At 50.4% G+C, this 14,470-nt stretch overlaps 1 long non-coding RNA gene across 1 annotated transcript; it reads right to left on the bottom strand.

Moving 5' to 3' along the window:
- Nucleotides 1–663: 663 nt before the first annotated feature.
- Nucleotides 664–5,225, bottom strand: LOC126489784 (uncharacterized). Its single transcript, XR_007589017.1, has 3 exons — nt 4,915–5,225; nt 4,038–4,168; nt 664–2,450 (listed from the first exon to the last, which is right to left on the bottom strand). It is a non-coding gene; the product is annotated as an uncharacterized lncRNA (long non-coding RNA).
- Nucleotides 5,226–14,470: the final 9,245 nt, after the last annotated feature.

The following is a 14,470-nucleotide window of genomic DNA, read 5'->3' on the forward strand; positions in this document are numbered from 1 at the left end:
AAAACAAAACAAACAAACACACCCCTCTGCATTGAATAGGGAAAATGTTGTTTCAACAAAGAAAAGAGGTAGTTTTTGTAAGTTTTAGGTTTTTTTAAACTTGAGTGGAAGTTGGGGTGGGGTAGGGAGAAGGCTGATGTGTGTGTGGGGGAGGATCCTTAGGATGGGGGAGAGCGTGAAGAAAACAGAGCCGGTGGGAAGGTACACGTCAAATAACTCTGCTTTGGGAAGAAGGAAGTGGAGTGGGGGCGGGGCACAGACAGGACCTTTCTAGGTTTCACAGAGCCGGATAATAGAACAAGAGGAAGGGACATCCTTGAAGGGGACACTCTTTGAGTTCAGGACAGTAAGAGGAAGGTTATCGAAGGTTAAGTGCTGAACACTAGAAATAGTGCCATCCAGTCATGGTCTAAACCGGGACTAGATCATGAGGTGGCAGAAAATGGCAGACCTGCGTGCCCAGGAAGATAAGGAGGGCCTGGAGCGCCCGGCCTCCCGGCAAAAGCTGTGAGACTGACTGGGGTGTAGGGAGCTTGCGGCCTGAAGGAAAAATAGGATCTGAACGAGGCAGGACAGACACGAGACATCTTGGAGAGAAACGTGTTAATAGCCGACGGAGTGTGGCTACTTTACAAGGTCAAAGACAGAGTGGCTTAGGCTGGAGTAGCCACTGCGGGGTGGGGCGGGGTGTGGGGGGGGCACACATCCAGGACCCATTTCTAGAGATCGGGTGGGTGGTGTCACCTTCACTGCGATGGAGACTAACGGGGACAAGATGCGGCGAGTTGGAGATGCGTGCACGGCAAGCTAAGTGGACCTGCGGGGCGTGCTCCCGGCGCTGCGGGCGAATGGGAGGTGCCGGAGACCGAGGAGGAGTCGGTCACAAGGAGAGCAGAGGAAGCTGAAACTGAACTGGGGCCCTGCGGGATGATGAGGAATGGGTTTCAGGAGGATGGAGGACCGGGATAGGGAGGATCAAGAGGATGCAGAGCAGCCTCCAGGAAGCTAGCGGTGTGCCAGGCTGGGCGGGGCCTGGACACCCTAGCAGAGGTTGTCACCTCCAGCCTCCCGGTGAGATTGTAGTCGGAGCCCCGGGTGCGCCCCGCAGTGGCAGGCGCGAGGCTGCTGGCCCAAGCAGTTTCTTCTCTGCCACCTCGGAGAGTAGGGCACCAGAGCAGCTGGAGTTCGGCTCAGGGTACCACCTGGCCATCCCCACCACCGCAGGCGCCTGGCGAACGCAGGCCGCGCCTCCGGGGCCCTGAGCCGAGGGCCTGGCGACGTCACCGCGGCTGAGCGCTAACCCGGCGCGGGCTTCCTCCCAGCAGGTCCGAGTCCTTGAAGCCCGCTGCCGCATCCTTGGCCCTCCTCCCAGGGAACCTAGATTTTGCTAATTCGGGAAGGCTCTTAGTTCAGCTACTGATAAGGACGCGAGCTAATAGTTTATGTATAGAATAAGAATAATAAAGATTTTTTTAACAATGCCGGGAAAGAAATAGCCAAACCCGAGAAACAGACTAATAATAACCAGCCAGCTAGAGCTCCTGTGCTCAGCGCTCTTAAGGACAATAATGACGACAACAGCCATAATAGCCACGGTTTATTGAGCGCTTACTCTGCCAAGGCAGTGTTGAGCGCTTTGCAGGCAACAACCCTCAGAGGTAAGTACCGTTATGATCCCAACTTTGCAGGAAACCAGGGCAGAGAGATTAAGTAACCTGCCCCAGGGCACGTAGCTAGCTGGTGTCAATGCCAGAATACCAACCTAGACTGTCAGATCTCATGTAAATCTCAAACCAACCCATTAAGGTCGGGAGCGTTCTCTCCATCTTAAAGAGGAGGAAAACAAGGCACGTGGAAATTTAAGTACCTTGCCCAAGGTCACCTAGCTGGTTGAGGCAGAAAGCGACCCCAGGGCTCCTCTCTGTCCGCAGAACCCTCGGTCTTGGCCATAGGCGACGCCACTTCCAAACCACCTCCGACAGCCCCGCAGGCTTCCGCCCAGGTTTCCGGGAGGCAAAAGCAGCCCCAGGTGGGTTTGGGTAGGTTCCTGCAGCCTCCGCTCTGCTGATGAACCGGGTGTTTTAGAGCGGCGTCCTTGCTCAGCCTTCAGGCATAGGATGAGGATGCCTCTTCTGGAATTCAGTCCCAGACCTGGCTGCGCGATCACGAGAAGGGACGGAGCGGGGGCGGAGGCAGCAGAAGGGATCCTGAGTCCCATTTGACCAGCCGCGGGGCCAGGCTCAAGATTTGTCCCCCTGCTGCCGGCAGAGGGCGCTGCCGCACGTGCAAGGAGTTTTCAAGAGCGTAAACTGCCTACAGACACCTTGCCGCGGCTTTCCTTCTTCAGGTGATTCCCCTCCTAAACCTCCAATCTCTTAGACCTGCTTCTTTAGACTGAGCAACTGCCGTCCCTTCAAGGCTTCTCAAGTCCCAACCGGTTCGCTCTTGTTCTGTTAAGGGGCAAGGATGGGGCTTCCATTCAGTTAAAAGGCAAATTCAGCTCAGTCTGGCCTCCCCTTCTAGTGAGCCTGTGAGTGATTTAAAATGGAGGTGGATCCTCCACTTGAAATAGATAACAAATTTTCTTTCGATTCCAAAACGGAAGATGAAAACTAAAGAGGCAGCCACCTTTTGCTCCAGGTCCTTTTTAGACCTGAACATCGTGAATCATGATTTCCATTTGATGTAAATCAGAAAATTAATAAATAATGGGAGCACGGTTTGATCTAGGAACTCTACCCTTAAAGCCACATTTCCAAGACCCAAAATGCACAGGCGCACACCACTGAGCCGAGGGCAGGTTATAACCCTAAATCTAGGGTGCTTGGAATGACCCTACCAGGAATGGAGGTTGGCCATCTTTCTGGAGCCCTCTTTGGGACTAAACTCTAAAACAGAAAAATAAAATCTAGAGGAGCCATGACAGACACTGAGGGCCTTTTGCTTTTGTTTGGAATAGCATCCAGTGAGGCCCGTTCACTTGCTGTGTCTGGGCTCTGAGGAAAGTCTGAAAAACACAGAAGGGGAGGGGAAAACCCTTTCTGTGGTTTTTACTTTAAATCGAGTCTCCTTTTGCTATTTGTGCTATATTTTTAAATTAACGTGGCTCTCCCCACCCTTGAAGCTGGCACACAAATAGCAAAAACAGAAGGAAAGCCAGCTAGCGACTTTAAATATGGTTCTCAGGAAGGAGGGGCCTGACTTTAAAAGGAAATGGGAATTAAATGAGGTGTCTTGAGTGTCTCAAAGACAGACTTTCCACGAGGAATTTCAATCATGGCTTTTAACAGGAGCTTTGTCTGGGTTTGGGCTACTGCTGAGAGTTGCTCCTTTGACGAGACTGAATCATCCTTCTCTAATAGGCCACATCTCTGGCCATCGGGTGAGAGATCCAGTCTTCAGGGGGATTTTTTCCTGCCCCGTGGATCAGTAACTCGGGCCCCTTACTTTTCCAGAAGTTTGTTTTGGAAACTCAATCCAGGTGAGAGACTACCAAGGATCACGCCACTAGGTGTGGTTATGTAGAACGACCAGCAGGTGGCTTTTCCAGACAGGGGGTAGTGTAGAAAGGAGCTCATGAGATTTGTCACTTAGGAGCTGTCTCTGTTGCACTGTCTTTAAGCCAAAAGAGTTAGCCCTCTTCACCCAACACAAGAGGTCTCAGACTGTCCTCAGCTGCCTCCTGCAAATTCTTTGTCCTTCAGGGTACAGTGTTTCCTTCTTTTGGATCACTCACTCCAGGGATGTGTAAAGACGGCCTGCAACATACTGACCCTAGGGCTGTAGCAAAGATCCCACCAGGAGTTCAAGGCTCATGACTCCAACTTTCCTGCCTGGCTCCAGGATATTAAGAGCTTGCCTCTCCTGCTGGCTTGTGATTCTCATTCCTTTGGCTCATATAAGAGTGCAGCTACTCGGGCCATATTTATGAAGCGCGTATTACAATGAAAATCCCAAACTGCCATAGGATTCCACAGCTGACAGGAAAATGCTGTTTAAACCGCAGCGACTGTTGGGACACACTGGGTAGAGCTTACCTGGCTTTCAGTCATTTTTAAAATTGCCTCTTGGAGTTAAGTGAGTCACAATCATCAGGGGAAGGAAGAACACTGAGCTTCTGTTAACTCTCACGATTATTCAATCAAAATAGACTTTCACCGTCCACACCCTAAAAAAGACAGAAAGAATACTTAAGGTAAAATTCCAGTTGACTTTTTTTTCTGGAAAATCTATTAACACTTAATGATCTTGGCCTTGACCTATTTTTTAAAATGAAAAGAATTGGAGGTAAGATTCAAACCGTTTCTGAAAAGGGGTGGATTCCTAACTGGTGCTCTCATTGTGTGGTGGGATTGGCAGCCAGCGAAGTGCAAGCCGGGCTAGAGCGCAACTGCTGAGCCACATCCCCAGGCCCCTTAATGTTGTTAACGTTACAAGACTTTCCCGAGCCTTCTAGATGCAGCATCATTTCCTCTGAGGAAGGCATTAGGACCAGAACCTAGAAGAGTGAGGGGCAAAATTTTCTGCAGTCAGGCACGCTCGAGTCGTTGGAGCCAAGGAAACTATATAGGCGCCGCCTATGCGTGAGTGTGCGGTTCTGCATTCTCTGTCTGAGGTCCCAAATCTCCATCACACAGAGGCCTGCGATGAGCCAAAGGTAGACCTATCTAGAAGGACTGTCTTCCTACAGAGACGTTCTGAGTGACCGGGGATCTTCTTCCTAGATCAGGGTCGTCTGCACGTTCCAGTTTCCAACTCTGCCCAGCTGGAAACTCTCCCAACGCATTCTGCTGGGAGCTTGCCAAGCCCTTTGGGGAACCGTCTGAGGCGCTTAATCTGGGGAAATGAGTTTTGCACTTTCAGAGTGTGAAATTCCTCAGGGGCATTCTTGTACTCGGAAAGAGAAATCAAAACCTGCTCTTTCCTTCAGGGTCCTCGCCGTTAAGAAGGTAAACCCAATACAGTTCAGTAGGTTCTGCCTGCCTACGGCCGGCCCTGGGTGGGGGGGAAGCAAGTGTCCCTCGGATATCATCCAGTCCCGCAAGCTTGAGATTTCAGGGGCTTCTGTTGCCGGCGTGTATACACAGGGCGGGGCAGCCAAAGCGCCTAAACCACCGAGGAGGAGCTCAAAACCTCGTCATCTTCCTAGAAACCTTGGCGGCGTGGGGCGCTGCTTGCTGTCTGATGCAACAGTTTGCAACGCAGCTCTGGGAGTGGAGGCCCGACTGCCGCACACTAGGCCTGCCGACGCGCATGCTCAGGGTGCACTCTGCCCCGCCCCCGCGGCGGGAAGCTTTTCTCCAGATGTGCCGGGCGGGGACGGGGGCGGAGCCAGAGGCGAGGAGACCTTTGGCAGTTTGCGCCTGCGATCTGGGCTGAATTAGTCTTCTCCCGAGGCATTGGCTGACTGACCCAGTGATCCAAAAAAAAAAAAAAAAAAAAAAAATCAGAGAGGCCGAAATCGCCCCAAACGTGCCTGGAGAGAAAAGCTGGGTTTTGAGTTGGCCTCCTTCCGAGTCTCCGGATATCTGATGCTGTACCGCCCATCTTGAACGTTTTATTTGTGGGAGGAAACATGTCACGTCAATATATTCACAAAAACTGCAGATATCATGATTGTCTCCCATATCCTGTTTCTCTAAATTAACTTTAAATCTATTCCCTTTTTTATGTATTCTTGCCCTAAGCGATAACATTAGAGAAGCCACAGCCTGAAAATAAACTCAGAACTATTCAAATAAAAAAAAATGGTTTTGTGTTAGCTAAAATCGGCTTACCTACCACATTGGGGGTGTCTGGAGGTAATAATAACCGTTGAACTAAGGGCTGGTCAACGTTTCCAGGACTATGCTAAGCACTGTACACATTCTCTTGCCTCAGGACGCCCTAGGAAGAGGTGGTTCTCGACATCTTTTTTTTTTTTTTTTTTTTGGTTTTTCGAGACAGGGTTTCTCTGGGTTCTCGACATCTTTACAGAGAAGAAAAGGAAGGCCCAGAGAAGTTAAGCAATTTGCTTGAGATCACAGAACCAGGAGTCAAACTCCATTAGCCTGATTCCAGCGTTTCCCTTCAAAAGCCCAATACAAGAACGACCTAAGGATTTCTCCAAATCCCGCCCATCTTTCCAAGCTAAGTTCAAAGGTCAGGGTCTGGATGAAGGCCTCTGGGGTGCCGGGGTACTAGCTTTACTTTAACTGCAGAATGGCCATAGTAATAACTTCTTTCCTTCTTTTTAAAGATTGCTTAATCTACTCCATCGTATCTCCAAGCAGTTTTATTTGTTTTTATTTTATGTATATGAATGCTTTGTCTGTATGTCCGTCTGTGCGCCACTTGTGTGCCTTGAGGCCAGAAGAGGGCCTTTTACTCCCTAGAACAAGAGCTGCCGATGATGGCAAACTGCTCTGTGAGTGCTGGGAATTGAACCTGGGTCCTCTGAAGATCAGCCAGTGCTCTTAACTTCTCTCCAGCCCCAGTGATAGTCTCCACTTTTGTTGCTATTGTTTTGTTTTGCTTTGGTGTGTTTTTGAGACAGGGTTTCTTTGTCTAGCCCCCAGCCATCTTGGAACTTACTCTGCAGACAAGGCTGGCCTTGAACTCACAGAGATCCCCCTGCCTCTGTTTCCTGAGAGCTGGGATTAAAGACGTGGGCCTCCACTACCCAGTGTTCCTCCCACACTTTGGGTGTGACCAATTCAATCCTCATTTCCCAGCCTAGAAGACTCTTCTGCAACGGGCTTTCTTTCTTCTAAAGAGAGGTGGGTTTCAGCAGTGCCCCTCTCTCTCTCTCTCTCTCTTTCTCTCTCTCTCTCTCTCTCTCTCTGAACCAGGGACAGGAGAAACAATGCTGAGCCAGGGAGCACAGTGAGGCCTGAATAGAGGAAGGCCCTTCCTTCCCAGTCCCAGAAGGATGGAAACATCCCATAGAACACAGAAGGACCCTCTGGCCCGTCTGAGGTTCCTTCCCCAGGTATTATGGCTCCAGAAAACCAGTGGGCTTGGTAGGCGCACTCAGGCCCAGTTCTCTGGCACTCTCGCCCCCACGGCTCTCCTGCAGCATCCGCTGCTCATCCCCTCAGCCCTTCCCTACCCACCTAAGCAAATGAGGAGATGGAGGGCCAGCAATGCTAAGCTGCCATGGGAAGTCCACCCCGGGATTTAGACTGCCTGGAATTAAACTTCAAAAATAAGCTTTTAACAAACATGTAGAGCTATTCCCACCTCTTTTTCCAAAATTCACCTCACACAGCCTTCTCCCCCACCTCTGCCTCCTTCGAAATTCCTTAGGGGCTTCCAGTTAATCCCCACCTACCCCCTCCACCTCATCCCTACAAATACCCCTTCTACTTCATCCCTACAAATACCCCCTCTACCTCATCTGTACAAATACCTTCTCCACCTTATTCCTACAAATGATTCTTCATTTTCCTCTCTGAGCCAAAGTACCTCATAAATCTATAATTTTCCCCCAAGAATCCTGTGTGTCTGCTTGCACGTGCAATGCTGTGTGTACCTGGTTGTGAATGTGGAAGCCAGAGATTAGCATTAGGTGTCTGCCTCAGTTGCTTAATCGCTCTCCACTTTTTTTTCTCTCTTCCTCCCTCCCTTTCTCCCTTCTTTCCGTCTTTCTTTCATTCTTTCTTCCTTTCTTTCTTTGACTTGGGTCTCAAATGAACCTGGAGCTTGCCATTTTGACTAGAGCGGCTGACCAGCAAGCCCCAGGATCTACCACCTAGATCTTGTGTCAAAAATGCCTTCCACTGCACCCAGACTTTTACTGGTGTTGGATAGCCAAACTCGGGTCCTCATACCTGCACAGAAAGTTCTTCCCGCACTTCTCTACTCTCCTTTCTGGCCATGTACTCACCCAGAAATTCCACTTACCAGTCAGGAAACTACATATCCCAATATGCCATTCTCTCCTGGAAAGAGACCAAAAATCCTATGTCAACCATGTGTCTCCTATTTTGGGGTCGGAAAATTTGGTCACTAGCTTGGATAAAGATTGGTATGCCCATAGACTTAATTCTTCTGGCCCCAGGCAGACATGAATTTCCCAGGCCTCAGAGATCAGGGGAGGGGATAAGTTATTACAGCAAACAGACCCTTCAATTAGAAGCATGCGAGAAGATTTGGCATGCAGCTTCTGGAAGAGGAGGCAGGACCCCTGTCCAGGAGGTCTGTTTTCTCCTGCACCAGCCCTTCCCTCTCTTCCCTTTCTTTCTTCCAGAGTCTTCTCTTAATTGTACCACCGAGCCACTCCCTTGTCCTCTTCCCCACCCCGTACCCACACCCAGGCTTTAACCATTTCATATAAAATCCAGCCCACCAGACGGAGGTTTCCTTCCACCCGAATGTTATTTTCAGAAGGAGCCATTGAGGTTGGTGAGTAATTGCAGTGTTGGACCTCGGCAAGCCAAGCTGAAAATAATCAGCGAGCAGATGGGGCGGGAAGAAAGTGGTACCCTTCCACTAAAGAGTGGGAGAAATCCAAACGGGGTGAGTCAGAGAGAGGCAAGCGCAGCGCGGGGCCGGCTGGGCTGAGGGCCTAGAGTTCAGCTAAGGGGAAACCGCCCAAGGTGGGCCCTTTGACTGAGGCTCAATCCAAGGTGGTTCCTGGCTACACATCACAAGTCCGCATTTCTTGTGACAGCCACTATGCTGCTGCTCTTACTCACTTGGGCCACACTGGAACTCGACTGTCTCTCCAGCCAGGCTTCTCAGCTTCAACACCATTGACACGTTGGGTTGGACAACTCTTTGTGGGGAACTGCCCCGGCCTGGAAGGAAGTTCAGCAGCACCCTGGTCACTCCTCCCTCGATGCCAGTAGTATGCACACATTCAGTCATGACAGTCAAAGATGGCCAGTGTGCCACTGGTTCAACACCAGTCATCTGGTGTGCCTGGATCTAAACTATTAGTGAACTCTTATTTCCAGGTGCAGCTGCGGATATCCCAAACCCTACTGTGTGCTAGGCTCTGTCCTCTGTCCTGCTACTAGAGCAGAAGACAAGGTAGACATGGGTGCTGCCCTCCGGGGAATGACAGGCTTTCTGGGACAGCTGCCTCTTCAGTGAGACAAATGGAAAAGAAAGACAAGAATCCAGAAAAGAGTCCTGACCCAGATTGTGGGAATCAAATGAGGCTCTTGGAGAAAATGGGGACTTAGCCATCTGGAGATCAGGGGAAGGAGGGTCTGCAGAACAGAGACAGTGTTCAGATGTCTTGAGAGACTCTGTACACTTGAGGAACCCAGAGGAGTCGCACAGACTGGGCTTGGGCAGTGGGAAGGCATCTTCTCTCATCCCTCAAACTTGTATTTCCTGTGCTCCTTTTCTGTGTCCCTAGCACAGGCATGTAAACTCCGGATCATATTTAACCATCTTTCAACCACCACCCCCTCGTCCTTAGTCAACCCTTTCCAGTCAACTGGTTACCAAGCTGTGTCATTCTACCCCGGGACAGAATGCAAGCTGTCAGTCTAGCAGCCTCCACTCCCACCAAACCCCTGGTATGATATCGGCTGTCTTCCTGCTCACTCAGACTCACGGAATAGCTTCCTCACAAGTCATTCTCCAGTCCTCCCCTCAGAGAAAGACGTGAATCTGATCACAGCTCGCCATCTTGGCCCTCTTGACTGCCAAAGTCCTGCCACACAGCTTGTCTTCTTCCTGGGACTTTCAGATGTTCTTCCTCACCTCTCCCACAGGCCTCCAGCTTGCTGCTACACAAGACCATGGTCACATGCTGAGAGCCCACACCTCCAGTTTTCTGTTCTTTGTCGCAATGTCCTTCCCAACAGGCAGCTGTGAAACCCTCACCACCCACTTGAGACCCAGCTGGAGCATACTCTCCGTGTTCTCCCCCCTTCCCGAAGGGGCTGCTCTTCCTCCCCCCACCCGTCTGTTTCCGCTGGCCTCAGAGGGCCCTTCTACCGCTGCTGTGTGACCATTTGTCATGGGGGCCCATAATTAGCTGTTTAAATCTGTCCCTTCCTGCAGGGTCTCATCAGCAGGTAATGAAGTAAACTGACTGTCCCGTGCACATTCCTCCTTTCCGCTTCCTCAGAGAGTCTAGGAAACAAAAGCTCGGTGTATAACTTCAAATATCAGTTAAGTGGTTGTAACCAGCAGATCCCTGAGCCTCCATAGCAATCACCCTTTCCACAACTCAAGCTTGGGCTCACAACCCTTACAAAGGGCTGAGCGGGGGAACTCAGGTTTGAATTAGTATGCAACAAAGACTTCCTTGATCCACAAATATCCATTCCCCCCTTCTTTAAGAACAAAACTGGGGCATGGTGGGGGCAGGTTGGAGAGATGGCTCAGAGGTTAAGAGCACTGGTTGCTCTTCCAGAGGTCCAGAGTTCAATTCCCAGCAACACACATGGTGGCTCACAGCCATCTATAATGAGATCTGGTGCCTTCTTCTGGCATGCACATAGAACATTGTATACATAATAAATAAATACATCTTTAGGAAAAAGAAAAAGACTGGGGGCTAAAGATACTGCTCAGTGGTTAGAGCACTGGCTGCTCTTCCAGAGGCCCTGGGTTCACTTTCCAGCACCCTTGTGACAGCTTGCAACTGTCTATGACTCCAGTTCTAGGGAAATTGGCAACCTCTTCTGTTCTTCTTTGGTACAAGGCACATAAAATTCAATTTAAAAAAGAAGAAAATGGATTTTTGACTGAACATATGGTTGTTTTGGTGAAGACCACATTTGTCAGCTTCCCTTGCAGCTGAACATGGTCATGAGTCTAAGTTCTCACAGCGAGTGGAGGCGACTGTATTTTCTAACTATGCTCTCCCAGGGAGCGCATGTTGCTTCCTGGGCCCTTCCCTTGTTCTTCTCCCTGAATAGGAAGAGACAGAAAATGAATCTGTCTCCTCAGACTAAAAAGGGAAACTTTGTGTAGATGATGGCCAAGCCTCCCAACAATCTTGGACTGTTTTTATCTAAACTCTGACATGAGACAGACATCTTTTTCTGTTTTGCTTGCACTTTTGTATTCGGAGGCAGAATTTCCAATACTCTATAAACACCTGGCCGTCCAGCTCTGAGGAAAGGGCTCAGGACCAAGCATGTGAGCTAGTTAGGACTAGTAAACAGAAGTGAGCTAGTTGGGACTAGTAAAGGAAGGAAATGAGATGAGAGCTTCTAGGAAGAGCATTCTTGTGTTTATGAGAGAGCTTCAGGGAACACCCTTCTCTGTCCCTCCAGACACTGCTGAGCCTGGAAACAGCTCCCGGTCTGCAGATGGAACTACATGCCGAGATGCCGAGGAAGGCAGAAGCTGAAGGCGCAGTCTAGGGGTGGGCAGAGCTTCTTTCCCTAGAGGAGATATGGCCATGGGAACAGGAGGTAGCCATAAAGAGATCTGGGTCCCAGTCACATGCATGTCGGTCAAATTCTTCCCCTGCATTCCTCTGCTCACTGCCTGAGAGGCAAATTTCATGCCTCAGAGCTCCTTGCCCACCGGTTTCTGACTGGAATTACTCCACAGAAGGTGCGAGAGGAAGATGGAAGCAGGAAGGCAAGTTGTCTGCTATTTCCCAATCCCTGGCATCTCTGGCGACAACCATTCTTTGTATGCAGCCTGAGGGGTAGAGAAGGTTCACAGCTCGTCATAGGCCGCCCGACACTCCCTCATCCCTTCACCTTGCCAACCATTTTTTCATTGAACCTGGACTCTGGTACCCTAACTGTACCCTGCCTGGCCCAGACTGGAAGGAGATAGTTGGGGGTTGCCTCCTGCCTCTGCTGAATCTGTGTAGAACCTCATGGGACAAAGTGTTAGGTAAACACCACATATGAGGACGGCTAGGCCCGCATTCTGCAACTAGGCCACCACAGTACCCATGGGTGCCACTTCAGGTGGTCATGCTGGTGGCTGCCAGACCCCACGGAGTTCCACACACGATGGAACACCATGGCAATAGGAGAGTCCGGGGTGCCTTCCTGTTTGTTGGATTTCAGTGCTGCTCACATTCTCCTGGCCTTAGTGAGAATCCCAGCAAGGCCGCTGCCTAGCTGTGACCTCAGGAAATAACATAGCCTCTTGGTACTTGAGAAGCACGCCATGATGGTGACTCAGGACAGCACTAAGCACATTGCCCGGCACAAAATAAACAGTCAAAGGGACCAGTGAGCACGACTGATGATGGTAACTATGACAACAGCCTGGGCAGGGTGAGAGGCAGCATCAGTCTACTTAGGAGAACATCCAACATCCGGGAAGCAGGGACAATGGTGGAGAGGGAGCCCAGTATGTGGCTGTCGAAGTGTAAGTGCTAAGATTTGGGGTCTGTGAGTCCCCAGGGACTGGCACAGTTTCCCTGGCATCTCAGCTGTCCTCTCCCTCTGCCTGTCCTCCGCTCTCCTCTCTCTCCTGCTGCTTCTCAGCCGCTGCCTCATTTCCATCAGGGGACTGCTCAGCAACCCCCCCCCCCAAGGTGGGGCTTGGTGGCTCCTGGCCACTAAGGCAGGACGGGCCTGCGGGAGACACCAGCCTCAAGTGCCCTTCCCTCACGTTGCTTTTCACCTGGTGAGTGCAAAATACATCTTCACTTCTGGCACACTTCCAGGTTTACCCTCCAGTCACCGAGCGATACATGATGCTCCGCCGTTACTATCTCTAGCGGCATGCCAGTTTGTTTGTTTGCTGGGATTTTGTTTTGTTTTTCTACAAGGTTTCTGTGTAACAGTTCTGGCTGTCCTGGAACTCATTTTGCAGACCAGGCTGGTCTTGAACTCAGAGACTCACTTGATTGTCTCCACACCACCTAGCACATCCCAGTAGTACAAAGGCATCAAGTTTGGGGACATTAAGGAACCTCCCTAGGGTCACACAGCCTGAAGGTGGTAGAGACAGAATTTCACCCTAGGGTCACACACCTTTAATCCCAGCAGACCTGTGGCAGAGGCAGATAGACCTCTGAGTTCAAGGCCAGCCTGGTCTACGTCTACAGAGTAAGTTCCAGGACCGCCAAGGCTATACAGAGAAATCCTGCCAAAAAAAAAAGGATAAAAGGAAAAAAATGCAGGCTACCAAGAGGACTTACTGTGACTTACTGTGACTCTCTGCTAGAGGCTTTGCAGGAAAGGTTCATGGGTGCTGGCATTTGAGACAGGAGGTGAGGCCCCGCTCTGCCTCAGTGAGGCCTGGGCTGTCTCTGGGATGCATGCCAGGTATTAGAAGGGCTGAGAACTTGGTAGGTCTCATGGGACCAGGGTCGGGCCTGCTGCTTTCCTCCCCTCTTAGTCCTGGAGAGCAGGTTGTGGACCCTGAAAGTCTTGTTGTCTGAAAACTCAGGAAAAGACAGACACCCTGGAGTGTCTCATCCCCAGATACCCACCTCCTGGAAAGCCATCTCCAAATGTCCCCAGCCTTGCTGCAGTTGCCTCAGCAACCACAGATGCCACCCCCTAGGGAGACAACTGGAGGAGGCCATGAACAAATGCCTTCATTTGTCCTTCTGAGGTTCTGGGGTCCTCATCTGTCCAGTGGCCTTCCTATGGGCAGGTGTCTGGATAAAAGAGTCCTCCTCTTCCCCTTTTAAACTTCTTCCTCCCAAGTCACAGCCTTCCCTGACCATTTGACTACTTTTGGAGGTGGGGGTACTCTTTCCCAGAATCCTCCCCACACTGTGACCTCTGGGTCTGCAGGAGACAGTGGTTTCACCATTCTCTGCTTGTGGCCTGCTCAGGACAGGCTCCCCTGAGAGCAAAGGGCTCAGAGCTGGAGGCACAGCCCCACCCTCTGTGTAAACACTAGCTGGGCACCAACTGACCTCAGGAGGGAAGTGCTGGCTGCTCCTGCCTCTCCCAGCCTGCCACTGAGGTTCCAATGGAATTGCCAGGCTAAGCTGGCGCCCTGGCCCCAGGCTGCCTCCGTCCTGGAAACAGTCACTCAGAGCCAAGCCTCTAGCTAAAGGTGGATGGAAGTTAAAAATTCCTAAGCATGGCTTGCCAGGCCCGGTCGGGAGCACCCGTGTTGGACTGTCCCCATGAATCAGTCTCTCTAATTGAAATAATTTCAATGACCATACTATCCCTTCATAAATGCAATATGATTGTTTCTTTAAAACACAAACTGTCATTACATATAGTAAAATATTAGTAGTTTTAATGTTGGAGGGAGACTATATGGGGTTTTATTATTGTTGTTGAGTCTTGTTTTGTTTTTGTTTTTCAAGACAGAGTTTCTCTGTGCAGCTTTGGAGCCTGTCCTGGAACTCACTCTGGTCTCGAACTCACAAAGATCTGCCTGCCTCTACCTCCTAAATGTTGGGATTAAAGGCATGTGCCACCACCACCCAGCTAGAATATGTGTTTTATTATTATTTGAGAAGTGCTTTTCTGTACTGTTAAAATTTTCTTTAAGTGAAAATGTTTCTAAATAAATAAGAAAAGGGTTTTGGGGGTGCGGGTTTGGGGTGTGGGTTGGAGGTGAGGATTTGGGGTGC

The sequence above is a fragment of the Alexandromys fortis genome, unplaced genomic scaffold, assembly GCF_014885135.2.
Source record: "Alexandromys fortis isolate MF-2015 unplaced genomic scaffold, M_Fortis_MF-2015_v1.1 scaffold_222, whole genome shotgun sequence".
Taxonomy (NCBI): domain Eukaryota; kingdom Metazoa; phylum Chordata; class Mammalia; order Rodentia; family Cricetidae; genus Alexandromys; species Alexandromys fortis.